Genomic DNA, 26779 nt, shown 5'->3' with positions numbered 1-26779 from the left:
TTAAGAGAAAAAGTACAGTTGGATCATACTGAAATGGTCTATGTGATACTTTCACCACTGGAAGTTTTAGTAAATGATATTATTTATATTTCCAATAGAATGTGTTTATTACTTAACAATCAAAATATAATTGGAGTACTTGAGATAGGCAAAATTTAATTTTTATTTTATTTTATTTTTTTCTTTAAATTTTTCCCATTTCTGTGTTGTGAATCTGTTACTTTACCTCAAAACCCTTAGATTGAGACGCAAGCACTTTGTAGTTGTTTGCTCAGGATATTTATATCAGAGTTATGTAAAAATAAACATGAACAGCTCTGTTTAATTTCTGTACTTTTGTGAGTTTTCATATTTGGAAGACATGAGAATCTGAAGAAGACTTTTCAATTATAAGAGATATAGAGTCTTACAGTCCCATACTAAAGTTAAGAAACCTAAGAATCAAGGGAATAATGATTGAATATTCCCAAAATAAAATACTAGGGATAAATGAACTTTCAAGTGGTGTTTTATGATGATTACTGTACAGTTTCCATTTATAGTTGATCTTCAAATGATAATGAATAAACTGATAGTGATTATGATGATTAGGAACAAAAATAATTTCTTACAGAGAACAAACTTCTTGAACCTTTTTCACCTCTTAAACACCTAAACACCTTTGTGTTGTTAAGACTGTCTTTCATTTCAGTTAATGCTCTTACTGGCTTGGTTGCTACTAATCATTTTGGCAAGACAACATGAAGATCCAGGTTTTTCTTATTATGGTTTCTAGGGTGCAGTTGTCATGTAGGTGGTCCATATAGCCATTTAGATCCATGAAGAGAGCCCATCTAACATCATAGCCTCATAGTTCTGTGACTTCTGAAGTTAAAATTCTTTCCTCTCAGCCCCACTTTATTACTTATAATCATACCCATAGCCACACCTACAATGCCTTCATCTCCATAAGCTGTTCTAACTCTGAACTTCCTAACCTCATTGTATCTCATTGTTTAGTCTACTTTTATCTCTCTTTCTTCCTCTGCCATGTATTACTATATTGCACTCATATAGACCCTATTAGCAGTTCACCATTCTCTCAGCGCTATGCCCTGCCTCTATTCCTTTGGACCCTTCCTCCTGCTACATAAAATACCCATTTCCCTTGAAAATTTTTCCTAGAAAATTCTTATCTGTTGAGACTGAGTTCATGTGATCTCCTCTGTGATGCCTTCTCCAAGTTTCCCCAAGGAAACATGATGGATCCTTCTTGTATGTCCCTGTTGTTCCTTCCACTATTGTTCCTTCAAAACAATATGGTACTTGCATAAAAACAGATACATAGACCAATTGAACAGAATCAAGAGCATCTGTGATTAATTAATATTTGACACAAGAGCCAAGAATACTTAACAGAAAATAGTCTCTTCCATAAGTAATGCTGAGAAAATTGGATATTCACATGTAAAGAATGAAACTCGACATCCAATTCACACCACTCACAAAAATTAACTCAAAATAAATTAAAGACCTAACTGTAAGACCAGAAACCCTAAAACTCGTAGGAAAAAACATAGGAAACAAGCTCCTTTACATGAGTTTGGTGATGATTTTTTTGGATATGACACCTAAAGAATAAGCAACAAAAATCAAAATTCAGCAAGTGGGGCTACATCAAACTAAAAAGCTTCTGCACAGCAAAAGAAACTATCAGTGAGGTGAAAAGATGGCACAGGGAATTGGAAAAATACTTGCAAACCATGTAACTGATAAGGGATTAATATCCAAAATATATACAACTCAATAGCAATAATAATAATAATAATCCAATTAAAAATGGGCAAAGACCTGAATAGACATTTTTTAGAAAAAGATATATGAGTGGCTAACAGGTACATGAAAAGATGCTCAGTATCACTAATTGTAAGGGAAATGCAAATCAAAACTACAATGAGATACCACCTTACACCTATTAGAATTGCTGTCATCAAAAAGACAAAAGAAAAAAGCTGGCAAGGATTAGAGAAAAGTGAACCTTTCTGCACTGTTGGTGGGATTGTAAATTGGTACACCCACTATGGAAAACAGTATGGAGTTTCCTCAAAAAAGTTAATATTAGAAATACCAAATGCTACCAATTTTACTTCTGGGTACAAAGGAAACAAAATCACTGTCTCAAAAAGATGCCTGCACCTCTGTGATCATAGCAGCTTTGTTTGCTGTAGCCAAGACAGGGAAGGAACCTAAATGTCCATCAACAGATGAATGGATGAAGAAGTTGTGATTAAAAAAAAAAAAGAAAGAAAAAAGAAATCCTGCCTTTTGCAACAACATAGACCTTGAAGGCATAAATGAAATAAGTCAGAGCAAGGTAAACCCTGCATGATCTCACTTATATGTGAGATCATTTCTAAAAAATCATAGAAAGATAGATTATTTGCAGTTACCAGAGGTCCAGAGTATTGGGTGGAGGAATTGGATGAAGGTAGTCAACAGACATAAACTTCCAAAAATAAAATAAATAAGTACTGGAGGTATAATATACAACATGATGACTATAGTTAACGCTGCTATGTGATACACTTGAAGGTTGTTAAGAGAGTAAGTAGATCCTAAGAGTTCTTAACACACGGAAAAAAATATTTGTGTCAATATAAGATAATAATGTTAACTAAACTTACTGTGGTAATCATTTCACAGTATATGAAAGTCAAGTTATAATGCTGTACACCTTAAACTTGCACAATAATGTATTGTGCAATATGTCTCAATAAAATTGGAGGGAATAAAACAAGAAAATTAAGCTAAGAGAATAAATCCCTTCCTCAGTTGGAGGAGCCTTCAGAACAAGATATAGGGTTATTAGACAAATTACCCAATTTTCTGACTTCCTTATTTGCTTCCTGGATTTTTTAGTAATATCAGTGATACCAGAGAAGTCTACAGGCAAATAAGAACATTCTTACCCAAAATCAGCATATACTATTCTATGAGAGGCCAAGATTATAACTAAAGCAGCTGAGCCACTGTCGTCGTAATTTCATGAAACTTTCAATTGAAGAGTTATTTAGCCTTGGTGACATTGTGTAACTCACTGCTATTCTCTGAATCGTAGCATGTAGCACCTTCCCTACTTGCAGGGCCTCTTATAAAGCTTAAAGTAAAGAGGCTTGAGAAAAGAAGAGAGAAATCCAGAATTTCTCTTCAGTTACTAGGATTTTGAGTTTTAAATCAATGCCCACTTTTTTTACTTTTTAAAAATAAATTATCTAACAATCTAGCCATTTGTTTTGTGTTGTTGTTTTTTTTTTTTTTCTTAAAAAAGGAACTGATGGGCTAAAATGTATTCTGGAAGAAGCTCCTTGCAATATATTTTCCACTGCCTTAGTTTTCTCATCTGTAAAATGAAAACAATACAATAATATTGTGCATTTAGGGATAGAGGTTTAGATGGTTTCATTTGAATCTTAATGGGTTCAACCCTAGCAATTCTCCCACCTTTGTTGAAATTTTGCCCATAAAATGCAAAAGATCTGGCAGCTTTTTGAAATCTTCAGTTTGGGGTTGAACTCCTTGAGAACTTCAATATCCAATCAGATGTAATCATCACAAATAGAGTATTCAGAGTTTTCTAGGAAGGAAACCATCAGAATACTTAATCTAAGCAATTCCATTAATTCAGTATGCCCTGCCTATCAAGTTAGCACTAGTGATATCACAAAGGAGTAAAGACTGTTTCTATGTTAAATGTTCAGGGTGGCAGTTATGAAGGACATGGAACATGTATCTGAGGATTATTAGAGATACCTACCAAAGAGCAGTTTTTTACTCCAAGAAAGAGATTGTGTTGCAGTGTGAAGTTTCAGGTTGATGTAGTATGAGGAGGGATCCAACTTAATTCTTTTACTTGTGGATATCTAGTTGTCCCAGTGCCATTTGTTGAAGAGACCATTCTTTTTCTTATTGAATGGTCTTAGCATCCTTGTCAAAAATAAATTTACTATAGATGTACTGGTTTATTTCTGGGCTGTCAATTCTGTTCCACTGATCTGTGTCTACCTTTATGTCAGTCTTACAGTGTTTTAATTACTGTAAATGTATAGTAAATTTTGAAATTAGGAAGTGAAGGTCTTTCAACTTTGTTCTTTTTCTGTATTATTTTTCCTCCTCAGGGCCCTTTGCCATTCCATATGAGTCTGAGGATTGGCTTTTCCATTTCTGGAAGAAAAAAAAAGCTTTGGGGATTTTGATAGGTTATCACAATGAATCCATAGATTGCTTTGGGTAGTATTGCTTTTTTAGTATTGTTTCTAATCTACCTTCCTTTGGATCTTAATGACAGGCTCACTTTTACAACTCACTTTTACCTTCTGCGATATTTGTACATTTTCACGATGAAGTAGGCACCACATGTGGAGATTCCACTCCCAGTCACAAAGTAATCTTGATATTTCATTTCTGGAGGATCCTTATCACACACTGTCTCTTGTATTTTCTTGCCTCAGAAGTGAAACCAACATATCAGTGTCAAACTTAGCACTAGTATGATTTGATGTGCCAAATTCTAGGCACCTCCCCCCAGTTGCCTGTCCACCCACTTCTTCAGCCAGGGCCCAGGGCCAGGCAGGACAGGCCAATCGCTAGTCCTGCAACAGGTCACCCTGTAGCAAGCAGTGGAGACCAGGGCCCCTGTGCCCACGGTGTGCTCAGTTCTTGGGAAGGAGTTGTGCACTACAGCAGTACCCAAGCCACCTCCAATGCAAGGATTTGGAGATGAGGGCCTAAGGGGTCTTCATGTGTAAAACTGTCTTTGATGCTGGCTATTTAAGAACCTTTCAGGAAGTTCCTAGAATGAACAATAAAGTAATATGCAAGTTTTATCTTCCTAAGCAAGGGTTTTCTGGATTGCTAAAGTTATATTGATGAAGACAGTGGAATAATAAAGTCATGTTTCAATTCTTTTTTTAAATTTATATTATTTTATTGTTCAGTTACAGTTGTCCGTATTTTCCCCACCCACTCCAAACCTCCCTCCCTCCCTTGCTTTCACCCTCCCCCTTGGTTTTGTCCATGTGTCCTTTACAGTAGTTCCTGAAAATCTTTCTTCCCACTGTCCCCTTCTCCCTTCCTTCTGGCTGTTGTTAGATTGCTCGAATGTAATAGCTAATAGTAGTTATCCAGGCAGAAATATCCCTAGGGTTCAACATAATTTATCTGACCCTAACTTCGTGAACAGGCATCCAGCTTTATTTAACTATGGTATAGAATTCTGTGCTAATTTCTGGAGATTCTTATTTGTATAAACTATAACATAAGTAAAATAGAGGCTTCAGGTTTTGGCTATTATAAAGACAGAACTGACTTCCTCTTTTGAATGAATTAAGAGGGAGCAAGAAAGTAAAATAATGATTCAGCTGAGTTACTACCAAAGTAAGGGATTTCCCATGGCTCTCTTTTGAAACTAACTCAGCATTGCTCTCCTTTTCAAACAGTATTTTCTCCCAATTTGTTTTGTCAGTTCTCAAAGACTAGCACATTCATCATTTCTAATGGGCTTTTAATTTTAAACTAATTTTATCTTAAAGACGTGTTTTCTTGGGACTTCTGGCCAAGATGGAGGCATAGGTAGACACACTGTGCCTCCTTGCACAACCAAAATTAAGGACAACAAAAATTTAGAAACAAAAGAACCAGAACTGACAGAAAATTGAACTATACAGAAGTCCAACAACCATTCTTCCAGACAGGTAGGAGGGGCAGAGTCGGCGGCCAACAGAGAGGGGTCACGGCAGGAAAAACTGGTGGCTGGCAGACCCTAGATGGGGGAGGCAACGAGCAGACCCAGTGAGGCATGCAAGGTAAACCAGGCAAAAATGGGCAACGAGGCAGACCACACAACACAGGGCCCCAGCACCAGGAAATAAAACCTAAAAGCACCAATTAAAAAAACTTATGGGGGCGGAGGTGCAGGAGAGACTCACAGTCTCACAGGAGAGTTCATTGGAGAGACCCACAGGGTCCTAGAATGTACACAAGCCTATCCACCTGGGAACCAGCACCAGAAGGGCCCAATTTGCTTGTGGGAAGCGGCAAAAGGGACTGAAATCTGAGGGAGGAACAAACGCCATTGCCCCTCTCTGACCCCGTCCCCACAAACAGCGTCACAACCCAGCAACTGGGTTGCCCAGCCCTGGTGAACACCTAGGGCTCTGCCCTTCATAGGTAACAGGTGTGACAAGACCAGGAAAAAAAAATGGCTGAAGTGCAAGAACAGATCAAAGCCCCAAAGCCAATACTTTTAAGCGACCAAGAGATAGCCGACCTATCAGATGCATAGTTCAAAGCACTGGTGATCAGGATGCTCACAGAATTGATTGATTTTGGTCACAATTAGATTAAAAAATGAAGGCTATGCTAAGTGAAATGAAGGAAAATGCACAGGGAACCAATAGGGGTGGGAAGAAAACTAGGACTCAAATCAATGGAGTGGACCAGAAGGAAGAAAGAAATAACCAAACAGAAGAGAATGAAGAAACAAGAATTTTAAAAAACGAGAAGAGGCTTAGGAACCTCCAGGACATCTTTAAACGTTCCAACATCTGAATTATAGGGGTACCAGAAGGGGAAGAGGAAGAGCAACAAGTGGAAAACTTATTTGACCAAATAATAAAGGAGAATTTCCCCAATCTGACCAAGGAAATAGACTTCCAGGAAGTCCAGGAAGCTCAGTCTCAAAGAAATTGGACCCAAGGAGGAACACACCAAGGCACATCATAATTACATTAGCCAAGATTAAAATGAAGGAGAGAATCCTAGAAGCAGCAAGAGATAAGGGGACAGTCACCTACAAAGGAGTTCCCATCAGGCTGTCAGCTGATTTCTCAAAAGAGACCTTCCAGGCAAGAAGGGGCTGGAAAGAAGTATATTCCAAGTCATGAAAGGCAAGGACCTACATCCAAAATTGCTGTATCCAGCAAAGCTTTCATTTAGAATGGAAGGGCAGATAAAGTGCTTCTCAGATAAGGTCAAGTTAAAAGAGTTCATCATCACCAAGCCCTTACTGTATGAAATGTTAAAGGCACTTATCTAAGAAAAGGAAGATAAAAAACATAAACAGTAAAAAGACAGCAAACTCACAGTTATTAACAACCACACCTAAAACAAAAGCAAACTAAGCAAACAACTAGAATAGGAACAGAACCACAGAAATGGAGATCACATGGAGCATTAGCAACAGGGGAGTTGGAGAAGGGGAGGTGGGGAAAAGGTACAGAGAATAAGTAGCATAGACGGTACGTAGAAAATAGGGGGAAGGCAAGGGTAGTGTGGGAAATGTAGAAGCTAAAGAACTTAGACACATGGACATGAACTAAAGGGGGGAATGTGGGTGGGAGGGGGTGTGCAGGGTGGAGGGGAATGAAGGGGAAGAAATGGGATAACTGTAATAGCATAATCCATAAAATATATTTTTAAAAAGACATGTTTACTTGAGGACATTTTTATTTTATTGGAGATGTTTATTATATAATAGAACAAGTTCAGTGGATGTAGAAAAGATAAATATTATTCATCAAAATTCTTACCAGAAATAGTAAATGAAAAATTCTAGGTATGTTAGTTTATCTGCAGCTCCTAACTTCTGTGATGTGTTGCTTTTTCTATTTTATATGTATAAGTTTTCTAGCCTTATGCTCACCAACTGAACTTTGTGGTTTTTAGGGTTCCTCTCTCCAACCTTAATACTTCAACATTCCAAAGTGTTCAGAAATGAGATTAAACTATAAAACTATTAAATAATAAGTGATTTTTATTTATAATCTTACTTGTATTTCCATCTTGTTCACAAAGTTTTTTTTTTTAATCCTCACTCAAGAATATGTTTATTGATTTTAGAGAGAAAGGTAGGGAGAGAGAGAGAGAGAAATGTTGATGTGAGAGAAATACTGACTGGGGAATCAAACCCACATCCCAGCTCTGACCTGACAGGAATTCGAACTCACCTCCCTTTGATGTACAGGTTGATGCTCCAAGTGAGCCACAAGCCAGACATGTTCACATGCTTTTAATACCCATACATAAATGTCAGATATTTACTTTTGCTGTCATTATTTTAATAATAGTGATCTTAAGTATACTTAAGAAACCTGTCCATCACCCCACAACCATTAGCTTTGATAAATATTACCTGTAATGATAGATCCAGTCCATTAAAGCCTCTGAGTATTGAAAATATTATAGATCCCAAATGTTAATTCTAATTCAGGGACACAATAAAACAATTTTCAGTAAGCAATATTTGTGTTTTAACAAGCCTATACCCTTTAAATGAATCTACTCAAATTTAGGCTTACACATAAGCAGAACAAGTTGTTGCGTTTTTAATGTAAATTGAGGTAGAATGAAAATCTGCAAGTATCAAACACCTGTCCTCATTGTCTCACCTTATAAAAGAAAACATGCTGTAGGGTTAAACTACCTCTGTTCAAATCTGGATTTCTCTGCTTACCAGCTGTAGGAACTTGAGTGAGTGCTCATTCGTTGCCTCTGTGTCCCACTTTCCTTACCTCAATTCCCTTGATGCTAATAAAAGTATATGCCTCATAGGTTGTTGTGAGGATTAAACAGCTAAATGCTTGGTCCACAATAATTAATAAGTATTAGCTGTTGTTACAGTTATTACTACTAGTATTACTGTTATAACAACTGTTCTTTAGTGTGAAGGCATTGCCTTCTGAAAAAAACCTACCACTCCCATGAAAATCTGTTAACTGGTTATGGTAACAAATTAGAATTCATTTGTAGCCTGTAGAATTCATTAATCTTAGATAAATTATCAGACAATCTGGCTGCCACCTCTGAGGGCCTAGTTTTAAGAAAATGGGTGTATAAAGAAGGGAAAGCCTAAAGGAAGACAGGTCAAGACTGGATACGACTTTTAATCACTCCCTCCTTCTTGAAACAATTACCTACCTTCCTTGCTTTTGTTCTCTTCTTTTAAATTTCCTGTTTCCTTTTTCTCTGTCTTCTTTGTAGACTTCTACTTTGGGCCCATTCATTAAATATCAGTGTTATTCAGAGTTCTAAGATCTTGCTTTCACATTCCACATTCTGCATGAGTAAGGTCATCCACTCACAAAACTTCAGTAAATCCTTCCGTTCCCTAAATTTCAAAGTTATATATTTCCAATCATCTATTGTAGATCTCTTGTTGGATACTCCACAATTTTCTCATACTCAACATGACCAAACCAAATATAGAATCTCATGTCACATTTTCTTCACATATCTCAAGGAGTGACATCACTATACACCTAGTTGTCCAAACCAAAAAATCTTTAGAGTGTTTTTTTATCCCTCTTCCTTCAACCACTTTTATCTTTCTAAAATACAAATCTAAACCTTTCATACTCTTTAAATGACTTCCATTCATCCTTTAATACCTTCTCATTGTTCTTTGTGTCCTAACTTTTTTAAGCTGCTTACAGGTAGCTCCTGCTTGCCTCTAGTTTCACCCTCTACCACTCCCACCAGGAATTCAGTGCTCCAGCCAGATGAAACTTCCAGTTTACAAATAGTTACCTCTTTCCTAAAATGTTGTTCTCCTGTCTCTTCCCCTGGATAATTTTTGCTTATCCTACATTTCTTCCAAAAAACTTTCATCACTGCCCAAATCTGAGCGAAGTGTCCTTCCTATATTCTTCTCTAGTACCCTGTAGTTTCCAAACCTTAATTATTGCAAGCCTTTTTATAGTATAGCAGTTGTATGTCTTCTCCACTCCACCCTAAGCTCCTTGCAGGTACTTCATTTATCTTGTTAACTGGCTTAATTCCCAGGATCTACCATAATGACTGTCTCTCACTAAATTAGTTCAATGGGTGAGTAAGTAAAGAAAAGAAAATGAAAAGAAAATTTGAGCAAGCAGAGCAAGCAAGGGACCACAGAACATCCAAGTAAGAAATCAGAATTGGAACAGAGAAGGAAAATAGTAAACATAAGCCAAATCACTAATCTCTTTGTTACCAATACTATTTTTCTTAACTGCTCCTTCTCTTCAGAGTATTTCATGTTTTCATTCTGACCTTATCCCTTCATTTATTCTCACTACTGCAACCCAGATTCTGGACCAATAACTAACCACCTCTTGCCTAGAGTATTTTATCGTGCTTTTTGGTTCTAATCTTAAACAAGTTACCTTCAATCTACCTTACACTGGTAAGTCTCCTAGTTAATTTTCTTTTACCTTGCTACTAAAAATATGAAGTTTTTTTCTTTTATGATTCCCAGTAAAAATTATTATGAATAGTCCTTGAAGAAGTATGCTAAACTTTTGTAGTTATTGTTTTTAGAAAAATTTTCCTAGTTTTCTGCTACAGTCCAATCCCTTACCATATGGATTGGCACTTACTGGATCAGACAACAGTACTTATCACCCCTTATTCAATTGTTCTTTACCTAACTAAAGACAATTAGCAATCCACTTCCACAGAATTTGGTGAGGTATTATTTATAAGCACTGCCCTTCTCAACTTTCTCATCTAATATCCTAAATAAATCAACTCATATATCCTCATATAATTTAATTACCTAGTTCTCAAACATTTTTTATTTGTGAAACTTAATAATTCCATAAGGTAGTTTAATTAACTAATTTAATTTAAATTTTATCTCACTTGTCTTATTTTCTAGATTATCACATTTTATTTTATATGAAAAGATGTGACTCATTTATCACTTTTAGTCAACTTTTTCTGCCTCTTAATTGTCAGTATTATATCTGCTATAGTAGCTAAAAACATTAATAGATCAGAGTAGGAAATTCTACCCTTCTGTTTGCCACAGAGCCACCAACTTAACAATGACATGTAGACCAAAATATCTTATGAGAAGTCCAAAAACCATTTAACAGGTCTCAGTACCCCAGGCGAATGCAAAGCCAAGAACATCTGCATTAAAATGGGAAGAAGACCTTTTTCACTTTACCTCCCCCCACCAAGCCAGCACAGGTTGCCATGATCAGCAGAGCACACCTGGCTTGCAGGCTCTCGCAGAAGGGAGAGTAAGAGAGAAGAGTGAAATATGCATACAGCATGTTAGCTGTTCAGAAGACTGCCTGAGGAACTGGTTTCTGTCTCGCCTGACTTGGAGCAGTGATGGAACTGGCATAGTTTGGTGCCTGGGGACCACAGAAAACAGGGAGAGTAGGGGCCGCTTGAGAGCCTGAAATGGTATAAAGACCAGTGTAGCTCAAGGAACTGTGGAGAAGGCACCCAACTCAGCTTCCACCTTGGGAAGAAGTTAGAAGAGCAAAGTATACGTCCCATAGTTCAGTTTTGGGGACACTGCACAAAGGACTGGTGTCTACTCCCACTGACTTTGGGCATGTGAGTCAGCATACTTTGGGTACCGAAGGCCCCTGAGAATAAAGGAGAGCCCAGTGGCTCTGGTTGCAGCACGAGAGCACCTGCACTACTGCAGACAGACACCAGAAGGAGTAAGAGATTACAGACTTCGGAAGAAAAAAACACGGACAAACCTCTGCTTTGGAAATTATACACACAGCCAAGAGAAATTACACCAAATAGCTTTCACAGGTCCCAAGAACCTCCAGCGGGCTCATTGGTGAAAGTTTGCCCCTATATGAAACCAGTTTACAAAGACTAGGAGATGTAGTTATTTTCCCAATTGCATAAACTCAGGAGAAAAAAATTATGAGGCATGTGAATAAACAGGGAAACATAGGCCAGTCAAATGAATAAAATGAATTTCCAGAAACCCCAAAGAAGCAGAGATCTACAAATTTCCTCACGAAGAATTCAAAGTAATTTTCTTGAAGCTAAATGATCTACAGGAGAACACGGACAACTGTGGAAAATCAGGAAAATATGCATGAACAAAATGAGAATATCGGCTAAGAAATGGAAACTATAAAAAAAGAACTATACAGAAATTCAAGAACTGAATACTATAATAATTGAGTAGAAAAAAATTCACCAGACATTCGAGTAGACTTCGTAAAGCAGAAGAACTTGAAAAAAGGGGACCATTTGAATCATCAAATCTGAGGAGCAAAAAGGGAAAATGAAGACAAGTAAAGAAAGTTTAAAGGACTTACCAGACAACATCAAGGAAGCCAATCAATATATGGATCATGGGAGTTTCAGAGGGAGAGGAATGAGAAAAAGTGATAGCTTATTTGAAGAAATAATGGCTGACATCTTCCCAATTCTGAGGAAAGAAATGGACATTAACATTCAAGAACCTCAAAGCATTTTAACTGGGATGAATCCAAAGAGGCCCACACAAAGACACAAAAGAATCAAACTGTCAGAAGTCAAAGACAAAAGAAAATTTTGAAAGCAGCAAGAGAAAAGCAGCTCATCATGAATAATGGAACTCCCATGAGGTTATCATGTTTTTCTCAGCAGAAACTTTACAAATTAGAGGGGAATGGGATGATATATTCAAAGTGCTTACAGAAAAAGAGCCAGCTAAGAATACTAGTATAGCTGTCAAGAGAAATTAAGGATAAATAAGTACTTTTGGAGATAAACAAAGCCCGAGCAATTATCACTACCCCACATGCTTTACAAAAAAATTACCAAACGCAGCATTCCAAGTTGAAACAAAAGGACAGTAAATAGCAACACAAAATCATATTAAAATACATAATTCACCAGTATAGGCAAATAGATAAATTCAGAATTCTATAATATTGTAATGGTGGTGTATAAAGCACTTGTAATTCAGGAATTTAAAACATAAAAGCATCAAAAAACTGTAAGAGTATGTTAATGAATACACAATATATAAAGATATAATTGTCACATCAGTAACATGAAGTAGGAGTGGGAAGATATAAAAGAGGTTTTGTATATGATTGAAGTTATTATCAGCGTAAAATAGATTGTTGTAATTATAAAATGGTTAATGTAAGCTCCATAGAAACACAAAAATACCCTACAAAACATACACAAAAACAAAATGGAAAAGGAATCAAAGAAGGTCTATATTAAAAATTAACAAAATACAAAGGAAGGCAGCAGGAGCAGAAAGGAGGGACAAAGTAGCTACCAGAAAGACAGAAAACAATTAACAAAATGATGATATTAAATCATTTGCTATCGGTACTAACTTTAAATAAAATTAGATGAAACTTCCCCACCCCCCCCCAAAAAAACCTACCGAGTATCTTTCCAACTACAGTGGAATCAGACTAGCACTCAAAAACAATAGGAAAATTGGGAAATTCACAAGTATGTGGAAATTCAACAACAGACTCTTGAGCAACCAATATGTCAAAGAAGAAAAATTAGGAAATACCTTGCAACTAACCAAAATGAAAATAACTTAACTGTACATCTCAAAGACCGGGCAAAAGGAAATAAAGAAACCTAAGCCCAAAATTAGCAGAAGGAAGGAAATAATAAAGATTAGAGCCAAAGTAAATGAAATAGTGACAAAAAATAGAAGAAATGAACAAAACTAAGACTTGTATTTTTTAAAACATCAACTAATTTGACAAATGCTTAGCAAAACTGAGAATAAAAGAGAGGAGACTCAACTAACTAAAAGTAAAAATGAAGGAAGAAAATTACAACTAATGCCGCATAAGTAAAAAGAATTATGAGACTACTGTGAACAATTATGTCAAATTGGACAACCTGGGAGAAATGGATAAATTTTTAGAGACACGCAGCTCACCAAGATGAATCCTGAGGAAACAGACCTCCTGAAACAGTAGTCAGGAGATTGAATCAGTGATCAGAGGCCTCCTAACAAAGAGCCCAGGACCAGAGCACTTCACTGTTAAATTCCACCAATTATTTAAAAAATAATTAAAGCCAGTTTTTCTCAAACTATTATGAGAGTCGGAGAAGAGAAAACACTTCTTAATAACAAACAAACAAACAAAAAACAATTTTAAAATGGGCAAAAGACTTGAACGACATTTCTCTAAAGAAGATAAACAAACGCCAACAAGCATGTGAAAACATGCTTAACATTACTACACATAAGGGAAATGCCAATCAAAACCATACCCATTCGGATGGCCACCATCACAAAAACACAGATAACAAGAGTTAGTGAGGATGTGGAGAAATTGGAACCCTTGTGTACTGTTGGTGGGGATGTAAAATGGTGCAACTATTTACTATGGGAAGCTTCCTCACAGCTTAAGGTGGTTCCTCAATGTCTTAACAGTGAAACTAACGTACGATCCAGCAATCCCACTTCTGCGTATGGAAAACAAGGTCTCAGGGAGTTATTTGCACACTCATTCATTGTACCGTTTGTTGTTCACAACACCCAAGATATGGAAGCAAGTTAAATGTCCACCAGCAAATGAATACATAACATGCTATAAAGTGTTATTCAGCCTTAAAAAAGAAGGGACTTATGTCATATACTACAACACTAATGAACCTTGAGACATTATGCTAAATTAAATAAGCCAATCACAAGAAGGCAAATACTGTGTGAGATATTACCTGAGGTATCTAAAGTAATCAAACTCAGAAATAGAATATAAATTGGTGGTGGCCAGGGGCTGAAGGAAGGAGAAAATCAGGCATTATTGTTCCGTAGGTATACAGTTAGTCACACAAGATGAAAAAGCCAAGAAATCTGCTATACAACAGTGTGCATATAGCTAACAAAACTGTACTGTACACTAATAAATTGATCAGAGTAAAAAAAAGAAATGTATATTATTAGATTTGCCTACTGTATACTAATAACTCTTAAGTATAGTTCCACCTTCTCTCCCAAACTGCATACCTCACTTGCTGTTACATACTGGAATCACCTCTTGCTGTCCTGCTGGCTTCTCACATTTTCCTCATCACAAACCAGAATTATACCCTTCCCTCCAAGTTGTTTCTGTAATTTTCCCTTAATTAATGATACTCCCACCTACCCTATTAACCAAACTTGAAATCTCACTGTAATATTTACTTTCTCTTTCCCAAAGCACCATGAATCATAGGACCCCTTCTTATGGCTCTTCCTAATACCCCTTTTCCAATGCCTACTGCATTAGTTCAGGCCTTCTTTGTCTTTCACCCTCAAGGCTGTAGTAGCATACTATCTATTCTGTACATCCACAGGTTCTCTTCCTTGCAATCTACCATTGGCCAAGTATTACAGTTTTAAGTATGCATCACTTCTCTGTAAAAGATCTTAAATAGTTCTTTATTTTCTATACTACTAAGCCTCTTCAAAATTTTTCTTAACTTAGTTGACCAGCCTTATGCCTTACATGTATTTCATCCTCTTCACCTCTGAGCGCAATAGGCACTTCCTCATTCTCTAAAAGTATGTACTTTGAAATCTGTATTATTTATTCATTCTGCTTCAAATGTTTTTCCCTTTTTATTATTTAAAGCTCAATTTAATTGTCACCTCATCTGTGAAAGGTTATAATTTATTCCATCAGAATTATTTGTTCACTTTGCTTTGCTGTCAGTCATAGTATTTTTTAAATTAAAACATAGCAGTTACAGGATTTTGGGGGGCTTTTTTTTACTTTTTTCTTAAAACACAGCCTGATTCTTGTGTTCCATGAAACTGTGGCAAATAGGAATCTCATTTTATTTATTTCAACATCACTCTCTAATGTTTAATAAAGTGCCTTATACAGTGAGAGAGTATTCAATTCATATTGTGTAAATGAAGTTGAAGGAAAGAAAGTTCTCTTTTTGTGATATAGGAGAGAGCACACTGAACTAAAAATTTGGAGATCTGGCTCTTTCATCTTGACCTACTGTCTACAGGGTCTAGTACAAATAATACCTCTTTTTTATTACATAAAAATTCTTTATTACAAAATCATAAGCATGTAATTCTGTAACATCACAGTATCACACTCAAGCACACCGTATGACATTTTAGGTGAAATGTTCAAATTGCCGTCCATCTCATGCAAGACATTCACGTACCCTACCAACCACACTCAGTGGCATTATTTCTGCCAGACCCTGTGTTTAGAAATGTGGCTTTGAACTAATCTTTTAACTTTTCTATAGTTGAATGCGTTGTCTACCAGAAATCTATATGTGTGCCACTCCCATACTTAAAAACTTTAAATGTTGGCTTACGTGATAAAGTTATGTAAATGGTTCCCCACTGGCTTGTATGGTCAAGTTCAAACTCCACAGCCGAGCATTTAGGGACCTCCATGGTCTGGTTTTAGTTACTTTTCTAGCCTCAACTCCCACTAAACCCCTGCTAAAACCTAAGTTCTCTAACCATACTGGTCTCCACATTCTCTCCTAAATATACTGTGTCTGGTTCTGTCTCACCTTGGTTGCTGTATGGTACTTAGTCCTGGCAGGAGTCACTTGACACACTCAAACAAGAGAAGAAGAATTTAATGAAAGAATGAGTCACAACAGAGGAGCTAATCCAGCAAACAGGAGAACTAAGGAATAGCTTATCTCTGCTCTTCTTCTGTTCTCCATTTTCCTGCCAGTGCTTCCCATTGGATGAAGTCAGGCAGAAGCCACAGCAACAGAGAGACTGTTCTATATATAAATGCTAGCCCCTTGAGAGTACAGGACAGGGTAGAAAACAGTAGAAAGTGATGTGGGGAAGCGAAGGGAGCTACTAATTCAGTGTTCAGTGGAATTTAAGTCTATTTATCTCAAATAATAAAACATGGAAATGACAAGTTCAAATGTAAACTTTTGAAATAATATTTACCACTGTGTGGAGGATAGATTGAGTTGGGGTAAGATCAGAAGCAGGAATCTGATGAGAACTTGAAATAAAGCTGAAGCAATAGAAATAGAAAAAAGCAGGATTTATGAAATACTTAAGGCATCACAGTTCACAGCATTAGGAAGTAGAGTGGGGTGACAGCTGTGGGGCTAGGGGTGGGGGTTAAAGAGTTGAGGGACAAAACAAAAAGGAAAAAGAACTCATGGACATGGACAACATTGTTATGATTGCTGGGGGGGTGCTATAAGGAGCTAAATAGTAATGAAAAAACACAATAAAGATTTTTTAAAAGAAAGTGGTGCCCAATTTCTAATTTGGGCAATATATGAATTGTAGTACCTTTTATTGATATGACCTATACTTTATTTTCATAGTCTTAAGAGTTATGCAGTTGGAGTTTCATAGTCTTCAGTGTTTGCTAGTTGGACTAGAAGAAGGACAGTTGAGATAGATGCATAGACAAAACCATGCTTTGCACTAGGAATTATTGTTTGCTACAGCTGAACTGAGGGTGTGTGTGAGAGAAAGGACAGATTATGAAAAGCCTAGCACATTATTCAAGGTAGTCTAAACTTTATCTTTAGGGTAATAGGAACCTTTTGATGGTTAAAAATGCAATCAGATGCTGTTGAGAAGTGTTCCTAGAATCACAGAATTTGGAAGATACTGGTTGGGATCGACTAAGAAACTAATTATTTCCAATCAAAAAGCATTTATTAAGCCCTGGCTGGTGTAGCTCAGTGGATTGAGCACAGGCCTGCGAACCAGTGGATCGAGGTTCGATTCCCAGTCAGGGCACATGCCTGGGTTGCAGGCTGGTTCCCTGTACGCCAACTCCCAGCAGGGGATGCACAAAAGGCAACCATACATTGATGTTTCTCTCCCTCTCTCCTTCCCCTCTAAAGATACATAAATAAATAAATCTTTTTAAAAAAGCATTTATTAAATATTCTTAAGTGATGCATGATCATTGTCAGGAATCTGAATAATACAGAAAATTAGGAAATAAAAAATCATACTCATCATACAACTTAGACAACTATGACTAATACATATAATTCTTTTTTCCCAGTACATACATCGGATTGGATTTTATTTCTATAGTGGTAGTCATACTGTGATACATACTTTTTTGAAAAAATGTAGTGCTTGTATCAGCAGAATTAATAGTAAATTAATCCCACTTTTTAGGTGTGTAGAAGGACCTGGGTCATATCAAGCACCGATATAGGATAACCTACACAGCTGCTCTCCCTCTCTGTAGCACACCGAACCTTTCCTGTCCCTCTTCTACTCCACCTCCCCCAGAGGCTACCTTTGCCTTTCTCTCTCCTAAGCTCCTAGGGCCCTTCTTTTGCTTTTGCAACTTGTTTCCTGTGCCTGCACAGACCAGCTGACTCACCTCTACTACCTCTGTAATTTGCTGAATAAACTTTCTCAAAAAAATGAAAGAAACTACATAGGTTTTATCTATCATGTACAAAATACTTTAAAAACTAGATTTCTGCTTTCACCAGTGTCACAGGCTCAGTCTTTACATTCTCCATGACTAATAATTTATTCAAAGAATTTCCCTTTCTCAACTAAAAAAATTAATATCTACCACATGCCCAAAAATCATGTTTAATAATGTTTATATCTTACAAAAGATATTAACTGAAATTGACTTTTTTATTTGTCTGTCATTGAATGGGCATTCAGGAAGTTGAAGAGGTATGCGCTCATTCCTAATACTATGAGAAACACCATCCTGTAGGGAAGATTAACTAAGGGAAATTTGATTTTATGAGCTGATAAAATCCTCCAACTACAAAGATGACTTTGAACTTCTCTTGGTCTTTTTTCCCAAGGCATTATAGAGAACAGCTAATGCTTAGAAAACATTATACTTTTAGAGATATAATAGCTTATGATTTCTAAAGAAAAATTACTTTTTCTCTACTTTTGTCTAAAGAATGTTTAGAACGAAGACCTACTAAAGGAAACATAATTCTAATTTTGCATTTTAATACCAGTAGTACTTACAGTGAAAACATTACAAATTCAAGCTGACAAAAAATTATATATATACATTTACATTTATATATTAATGCCTTTGAAATTGTTTCCTGACAAACTTTTTCTTTGGGCATAAGAGAATTCTTAATCAGCTTTTTGGATATTTAGGGTTAGAAAAAAAGGATTCTGCTAACCTAACAAAGCAAGCTGTAGTTCAGAGACCCAAAAAGGGCACCAAACCAGAAATAAAATAGCAGGACAGAAATGAGCCGAGGGATCACAGCTCAAATAATAAACATACTGTGAGATTCTTATTCCTGAACCTTAGCTAAAAAAGGTTATTATCATATTTTCTTATTCTCCTTTTTCTTTTTACTACTACATTGATCTTTTTATCACTTTTTAATTAAAAAGGAAAGGAAAGAAGAAAACTTTTGTTTTCATTGTTAACCAACATTTGCAATAGTTTTTTTTTTTATGGACAGTTCTAGCAAAAAGCATATTGAAATTGTTGACCAGAATAAGGTTGGAAATTGTATATAATGTTTATCTTTGTCAGTGTTTGTATTCTAAACTGGGTAGAGTCAAGCCTTTAAAACTCACTCAACAGCCCTGACTGGCGTAGCTCAGTGGATTGAGCACGGGCCTGTGAAGCAAAGGGTTGCTGGTTCGATTCCCAGTTAGGGCACATGCCTGGGTTGCAGGCCAGGTCCCCAGTAGGGGACACATGAGAGGCAACCGCACATTGATGTTTTTCTCCCACTCTTTCTCCTTCCCTTCCCCTCTCTCTAAAAATAAATAAATAAAATATAAAATAAATAAATAAAACTCACTCAACAGAAATTTTCTGTGTAATGGCTGTGTACACATCATTCTTCCGGCTTCCTCTTAAGACACTTTTTTCTTTCTAAAAGAGCTGATAATCTAGTTAAGAAAACAGGCATGTATATAAATAAATGGAAGTATGGTAAAGTAAGTAGTTCATACAATATGCAATGAGAATTTTAAGAGTATTTTGTAGTGCCTTTGTACAGGACGAAAATGGAATGGCCATGCATTGTTTCATAAAGGAGAGACTACTAAAAATAATGGAGATTTTTATTTTGAAATAATTCCAAACTTCAGAAAAGTTACAAAGTAGAACAAAGAATTCCTGCATATCTTTCCCCCAATGTTAGCATTTTGCCACACTGGCTTTATTATTTCTCTGATATTAACATAGTTGTTTTCTGAACTGCTTGTGAATAAATTACAGATGTGATCATTCTTTACCCCTAAATAATTTGAATGTATATTTCCTTTTTTAAAAGAAAGAAAAAATATTTAAAATATTCTTACATAAGCACAGCACAATTATCAAAATCAGGAAATGAACCTTGTCACGATACTATTATATAATCTTACTCAAATTACATTTTGCCAGTTTTTCCTAATAATATTCTTTATAGCAAAAGGAGAAAAACAAGTTCTCTTCTTCTGATCTGGGATCCAATCCAGAACTATGCAGTACTTTGAGCTATCATGTGCCTTTAGGCTCTTTTATCTGGAACAATTCCTCAGGCTTCCTTTGTCTTTCGTGACCTTGCCATTTTGAAGAGGGGAGGTCAGTTATTTTGTAGACTGTCACGTTGGTCTTTTCCGATGTTTCCTGATGGTGTGTCAGTACCACCTCATGCGTGATGATGTGTGTTCAGTGCATCGTATCAGGATGCTCGTGCAGTCATTTTGTGCCATTGCTGATCATGTTAACTTTGATTACTTGGATAAGATGGTGTCTGCAAGGTTTCACCACTGTAAAATTATTATTTTTCTTTGTAATTAGGAATCGTGTGGGGATGTGCTTTGAGACCATGTAAATACTATTTGTCATGAGGCTTTCACCTCCTAATTTTAGTATTCTTGATGATGTTTGCCTGAACCAGTTATTACAATGATGGTTGCCAAGTGGTGAGTTTCTAATTCTAACATTTTTTCACTTACCAGTTGACATTCTGTCATAAGAAAGAATTTTATTTGATCATTTGTTTATTTATATTATGATGTGCTAACAGATTCTTATTTTTATTTTATCAAGTGGATTATATAAACTCTTGCTATCCTAATTGATTTCGATTCTTAAGTTGTCCCAGTTTTAGCCAAAGGCAGTCTCTTCAGGTTGACTCCAAGATCCTTTTGACATGTGATCATCATTATTTGAGTGTTCCCTTACCAAAGAAAGTTATGAAGGAAGAAGAATAACTTCCAAAGAAAACAAAAAGATGAGAGAGAACATTTATTCCAGGCAAAAGAGCACAATGTACTAAGGCAAGAAAATATGAAATAGTATATTATATTCCAGTATCTACAATGGAATCAGTTTTCTGAGTGATAGAGTAACAAGTGATGAGGCTGAAAAGAAAACAAAAAGAGTTTTATATACTCTTATAAGGACTTGAGAGGTTTTTTGTTTTTTTTAAGATTTTATTTATTTATCTTTAGAGGGGAAGGGAAGGAGAGAGGAAGAGAAATATCAATATATGGTTGCCTCTCATGCGTCTCCTACTGGGAACTGGCCTGCAACCCAGGCATGTGCCCTGACTGCAACCCAGGCATGTGCCCTGACTGGGAATCGAACCGCAATCGTGTGGTTGGACATTTCATTTCATTGCCAGGGAGGACTTGAGTTTTATCCTTTTGGGTGATAATGAACCAATGTTATAAATAATAGAGCAAACATTTTGTGATAACAATACCCTGTTTTATAATCTAGATGCACAGAAATCTCAAGAGTGCTTTTCTTTAACATTTCTTATACAACTGTAGAAAATAATGCAGTCCTTTCAGCTATAGTTTTAGGTTTTATCAGAAATGCTGTGAGGCTCATTATCTTGAATAAACAAATAAAACATAGAAAACTATTGTTGAAAACAACACAAGACATTGTTTTCGTATATACAGAGGGCATGCCCCATCATCTTGAGCCTAAGAACTCTCCTGTTGCCAGTGTTTCCTGAGAGTTTTATAGCCAATTTCACTTAATTTGAGAGATTTCTATGAAAGACAAAATGCTGCGTATATCTGAACCACACATGCTTTGCCCTACCAAAGTCCCTAGCTATTTAACCTAAAAAATATTACTATCATCGTCTCTAAATTTCCTAAGAAAGCTATTTATTTTAGGTAGTTTGCTGTTCAGAAAGATCCAGGAAATAGAAATACAAGAAAAGCAAGAAGCAAATACAAGGGGAAATAGAGACAGTAATATTAATAGGGCAGCAAAGATCACTTCCTTTACATTTTCTTCATATCCAAAGAATGAGTATTGATTTACACTTTAAATAGTTTGGGAATTCTTTTACTGATTGTTCTGAAGAATGAAGTTTCCTCTTGAGATTTTAAATTTAATCAAGAAGAACCTGCATATACATCTTGTTTCTATTATGTTCTGTTCAATCATCTGAAAGCATCTTTTCCTCATTTACTTCTAATTTAAAAAATAGATTTTCAAGCCAATATGAGACGTTATATATTAAGAATTGGCAGATTAAAAAGGGATGCATTTGAACTGGGAAAAATCATTTTATTGGTATAAACAGCTTTATTTCAAGATGGTCATGCCCTATGGAAAAAAAAAAGATTACTGGTACACAATGAAGATCCTTACTTAATTACTCTACTTAGTATAAGGAGTCCATTTGTGCTCTGTGTCCCTTTGAAGTGTTTCTACATCCTAGACATTGCCGTTATTATTTAAACTGTCTTTGATGGTGCAATCCTGAGTGAACCTGCGCTGTTTTTACACTGACTTCTTATATAGTCTTTTTATAGCTGCTGCATGGAAGCTAGAAATCTCAGTAACATTTTGAGTACCTGCAAAGATTCTGAACTAATATAGTCAACTTCATGTCTAGACTTATAAACCAGAAAATATAAATGAGACAACTTCAGTTTTACTTATGGAAACCTAGGCTTTTTTAGAGAAACTTTTAGATCATCAATCTGTGGCTAATTTAGAATTGCTTTAATTCTACAAATCTAGTTCAGAAAGCTAAACTGTTGTAGAAGAATGCTATAATGATATAGATGTTATAATAATTCACGCTGTTACTCTTGCTCAGTTTGGAAAACTACTAGTGGGGGAGATATCTAGACTCCCTTTCCCCATCCCCACACTCCACTCCTGTGTAAAGATCCCTAAAGCAATATCCTAAACCAATTTAAAGCTTATTTTTGTTAAACTAGCTAGCCCTCCTACCAATTAGCACTAACAGCCATACATCACCAGCTAATTTTACTATTGTAAGTTAAAATAAATATTCCCTTGCACACTATAATCTTCTCAGTAGAGCCTAAGTTCACATGTTGGTTTTGTTTTGCAGTATAGTATATATGAGTTGAATGGAGCCAATGTCCTCACACATCCTCTTAGTGACCTCTTAGTATTCATTTGTAGATTAGCAATCAGAATATATTTGTGGCCATGAAATACTTTTTGCTTTACAGGAAAAACTATCCAAATTTTCTATCAAATTTTGGATAATTTCTCTATCTAAAAACCAAACTTCCTTTCATTATAACTTTCTTCCTTAAAAAAATTATTCTTTCCTTTGTTTCCTCCTTCTAAGTGGGGTTTATGAACTACTCAATGAAAATTGGATGCTAGGCAGTATATCCCATCTGACCTTCAAGACAAAAAACTGCATACTTTTTTTTCTCAATTTTTATTCCTCTTATCAGATTTCTGTGCTAGGCTCAGAATCAAGAAGAGGGTCGGTGTTTAGGAGAAAATATTTCTTGATCCTTTCCCCTGCCTGATTGAGCTCTCTGATGACCCAGGATAGAAGTGCCTTTTGAGGTTGTAATTTCCAAAATGAGGAATCAGAGATAACTATTCTTAACTTTTGTGAAGCTTTCATTTTGAAGATTCTTGTAAATCACTGATGTCAACATCAGAAAACAGTTGAAATTGTGTTTCTTTTAAAAATGGAAGCAAACCAAAAAAGCTATTTGGAAACATAGCTATTTGCTTACCAGATTTATTTTGGAAGTTTGTGCCTTTTAAAACTGGGCCGTTCCTGGGAAGCCTGCACAAGGCCCCTGCTGTATGTGTGAGTGCCGTGTCCTCAGCCTAGGCCTCCAGCTGCTGTTGCTTCTGTGTAGATGTCCCTGGTGCTGCCCATGGAGCATTGTCCACTTTTGACTTGGAAATGAGGGCACTGGATCACCTAGATCAATGGCTTTCAAACCTATTTGGGCTACAGTTTTTTAATGGGATTTTATATGGACAAAGAGTCGTCTTGCACATTGTGAAGGATAAAACACAACTGAGTGTGCTATTGTTATTTAGTAGTTCCTTTTACTTAAAAACAGCAGCTATTGTCTGTTTATTAATTTTACTCTTGTGTGTAGAAGGTCAGGTACAAATTCTGTTTTTCTCATGTTTATAGGATCAAGTTAACCCTCCTGTATTGATGAAGTAGCCGACTGTTCTTACTGTGTAATTTTGGGTGGATCTTGAGTAGGAAGACATCTCTTGGCACGTAGAAAGTGCTCAGTAAATGTTTACAAAGAACACGCACACACCTTCTATTATGCCAGAGAATTAAAATACTTCTTCTTTGTCCCATTTTCTTCAGATAAGTTGTTATATATGTGGAAGACCCCTCTGATAACATGCAAAAAATTTAGCCAGAAACCAATATTAATGCATTAGCATCAAAGTTTGGATTATTCATGCAGTGAGTACTCACATTGTGGCAGAATCTGTAAATATTAGAGGGGTTAGAAAAGCAAAAGGAACTTCTAGTCAAAGTGGAAGCATAGGTAGACATGCTTCACCTCCTCACACAACCACAAGAAGAGTCACAACTAACCTCAAAACAAAAAACACCCAGAACTGCCAGAAAATTGAACTATGGAAACCTGACAACCAGGGATTTAAAGAAGGGATGTAAAGAAGCCACGTTCATCCAGACAGGTAGGAGGGGCAGAGACAGGGTGCCCGGGCAGAGAGGACGTGGTGGGGTGTGGAGAGACAGCAGTGGCAGAGCGGGCACTCCCACATTAATAAAATTGATAAAATTTTGTGTAGTTGACAAAAATCTGGAGGGATACCTTGGGAGCCAGCAATCCCAGCCCCAGGCCAGACTGTGCAGCCCGGGGTTCCAGGGCCAGGAAGATAAATCATCACAACTTCTGGCTGTAAAAACCAGTGGGGGTTGGGGTGGTGGAAGAAAATTCCAGTTTCTCAGGAGACTCCATTTAAAGGGCCTCCTTGGTCCTAGAACCCTCACAAATCCACCGACTCGAAATCATCACCAAAGCCGCACTGAGAAGGGTTCTAGGTGCAAATAGGAAATGGGAGCAAATGCCTGGCAAGTCTCCAGAGGCCAGGCAGCAGCATTGTCCCATCTCCCGCCCTTCCCCTATACACGGCACCACAAAGCAGTGAAGTGGGCTGCCCCGCCCAGGTGACTACCTAAGGCTCCACGCCTTAGTGCACTAAGACAGGGCATCTAAGCCTCTCTCCCTAATACACAGAAACAAACACAGGGAGACAAAGAAATATGGCACAAATGAAAGAACAGAACAAAAGCCCAGAAAAAAACTAAGTGAAATGGAGATAGCCTACTTATCAGATGCAGAGTTCAAAACGCTGGCAATAATGCTCAGAGAACTCACTGACTACAGCAAAAACATAAGGGAAGAAATGAAGGCTACCTAAGTGAAATAAAGAAAAATCCACAGGGAACCAACAGTGAAGAGAAGGATGCCAGGGTTCACATCAGCGATTTGGAACATGAGGAAGAAATAAACATTCAACCAGAACAGAATAAAGAAACAAGAATTTTTAAAAATTAGGACAGTATACAGAAGACAACTTGAGGACATCTCCAAAAGTGCCAACATCCAAATTATAGGGATGCCAGAAGGAGAAGAGGAAGAAGAAGAGAAAGAGCAAGAAATTAAAAACTTAATTTGAAAAAATAATGAAAGAAAACTTCCCTGATTAGCGAAAGAAATAGACATACAAGTCCAGGAAGTATGGGGAGTCTCAAACTCCCGGCCAAGCTGTAATGTTCTTCCTGGCAGAGCACATCTTACTCTGTGTATGCCAGGCCCCTCACTATTCCTGGTTCATAAAATGCATGAATAAATATTAATATTTGTTCAGTGGGTGTATATTACTGATAATCAAACTTGCTTCCTAATCACAAAAAGTCTATCACATTAAAATGCCTATTCAACACATAAACTACACAATTAAAAAGTACAGCTTTCTAATCAGAAACAACATTTTGAAAGGATATCTTCCGTAAGATTATACGCAATTTGCAACATAAAGAAAGGCTGTTTTAGAAAAGATCAAATCCGAGATCTATAAATCTGAATAAAAAGCAGAAGCATTCTATCATTCTCCCAGTTACAGTGGTTGTGACAGTATGTTTTTATGATGTTTGAATGACAAGACCAGAACTTCAGTGAAAGTGAGTTATAAATAATTATACACATTTCCATATATATATTCCATTTATCATTCGCTTGCGTGAATGATAAAACATACATAGTCCTTTTTTAGATATTCACTGAAATTCTGAGTAGAAAATATTGTTCATATTTAGTACCAAACAAATTTTCAGGGCTTTCAAGCATTGAAGATTTTTTAATTTTATGATTAGCCATGGAAAGGAATATCATAATTATAACCATTGTTATATATATTTTTCCTTGAGTGCTTATAATAATGTCATCCATCTTAGAATGGAAACTCTTTGATGTAGAACCTTTAAGTGAATTCAGCAAACATGTAGGAAGCAACTGCTGGGGTTTGGGTAAGAATACTAAATTTAATAAATTGCAGTAATTAGGAACTAACAGATGACTGAGAGATACATACAATCATTATAGAGTGACTAAACTGGTGGAAGTTTGTCTCACATACCGGAAGCCTGGAAGCAGGCAGCCGAAGACTTATCAGCAGCTCCACATTGTTATCAGAGGCTCAGGTTCTTTTTCCTTCTCATGTTTCCGTACTTACTGAGTGGGTTTTCATCCTCATGATTGAAAATTGCTACAGCACCTTCAGTACTTAGTCATGTT

The 26779-nt window shown here is 36.5% G+C and overlaps 1 protein-coding gene across 4 annotated transcripts in view; it reads left to right on the top strand.

Annotated features, from left to right (window-relative positions):
- The window catches only part of GPHN (gephyrin), a 478645-nt gene that overhangs the window by 348223 nt on the left and 103643 nt on the right, over positions 1-26779 (top strand). The gene's annotated exons all lie outside the window — the stretch shown is intronic.

The sequence above is a fragment of the Sturnira hondurensis genome, unplaced genomic scaffold, assembly GCF_014824575.4.
Source record: "Sturnira hondurensis isolate 20B ecotype Veracruz unplaced genomic scaffold, ASM1482457v3 Scaffold0021143, whole genome shotgun sequence".
In the NCBI taxonomy this organism is placed as follows: Eukaryota; Metazoa; Chordata; class Mammalia; order Chiroptera; family Phyllostomidae; genus Sturnira; species Sturnira hondurensis.
Note: the sequence above shows the minus strand (reverse complement) of the source record. Positions and strands in the feature narration are given on the sequence as shown.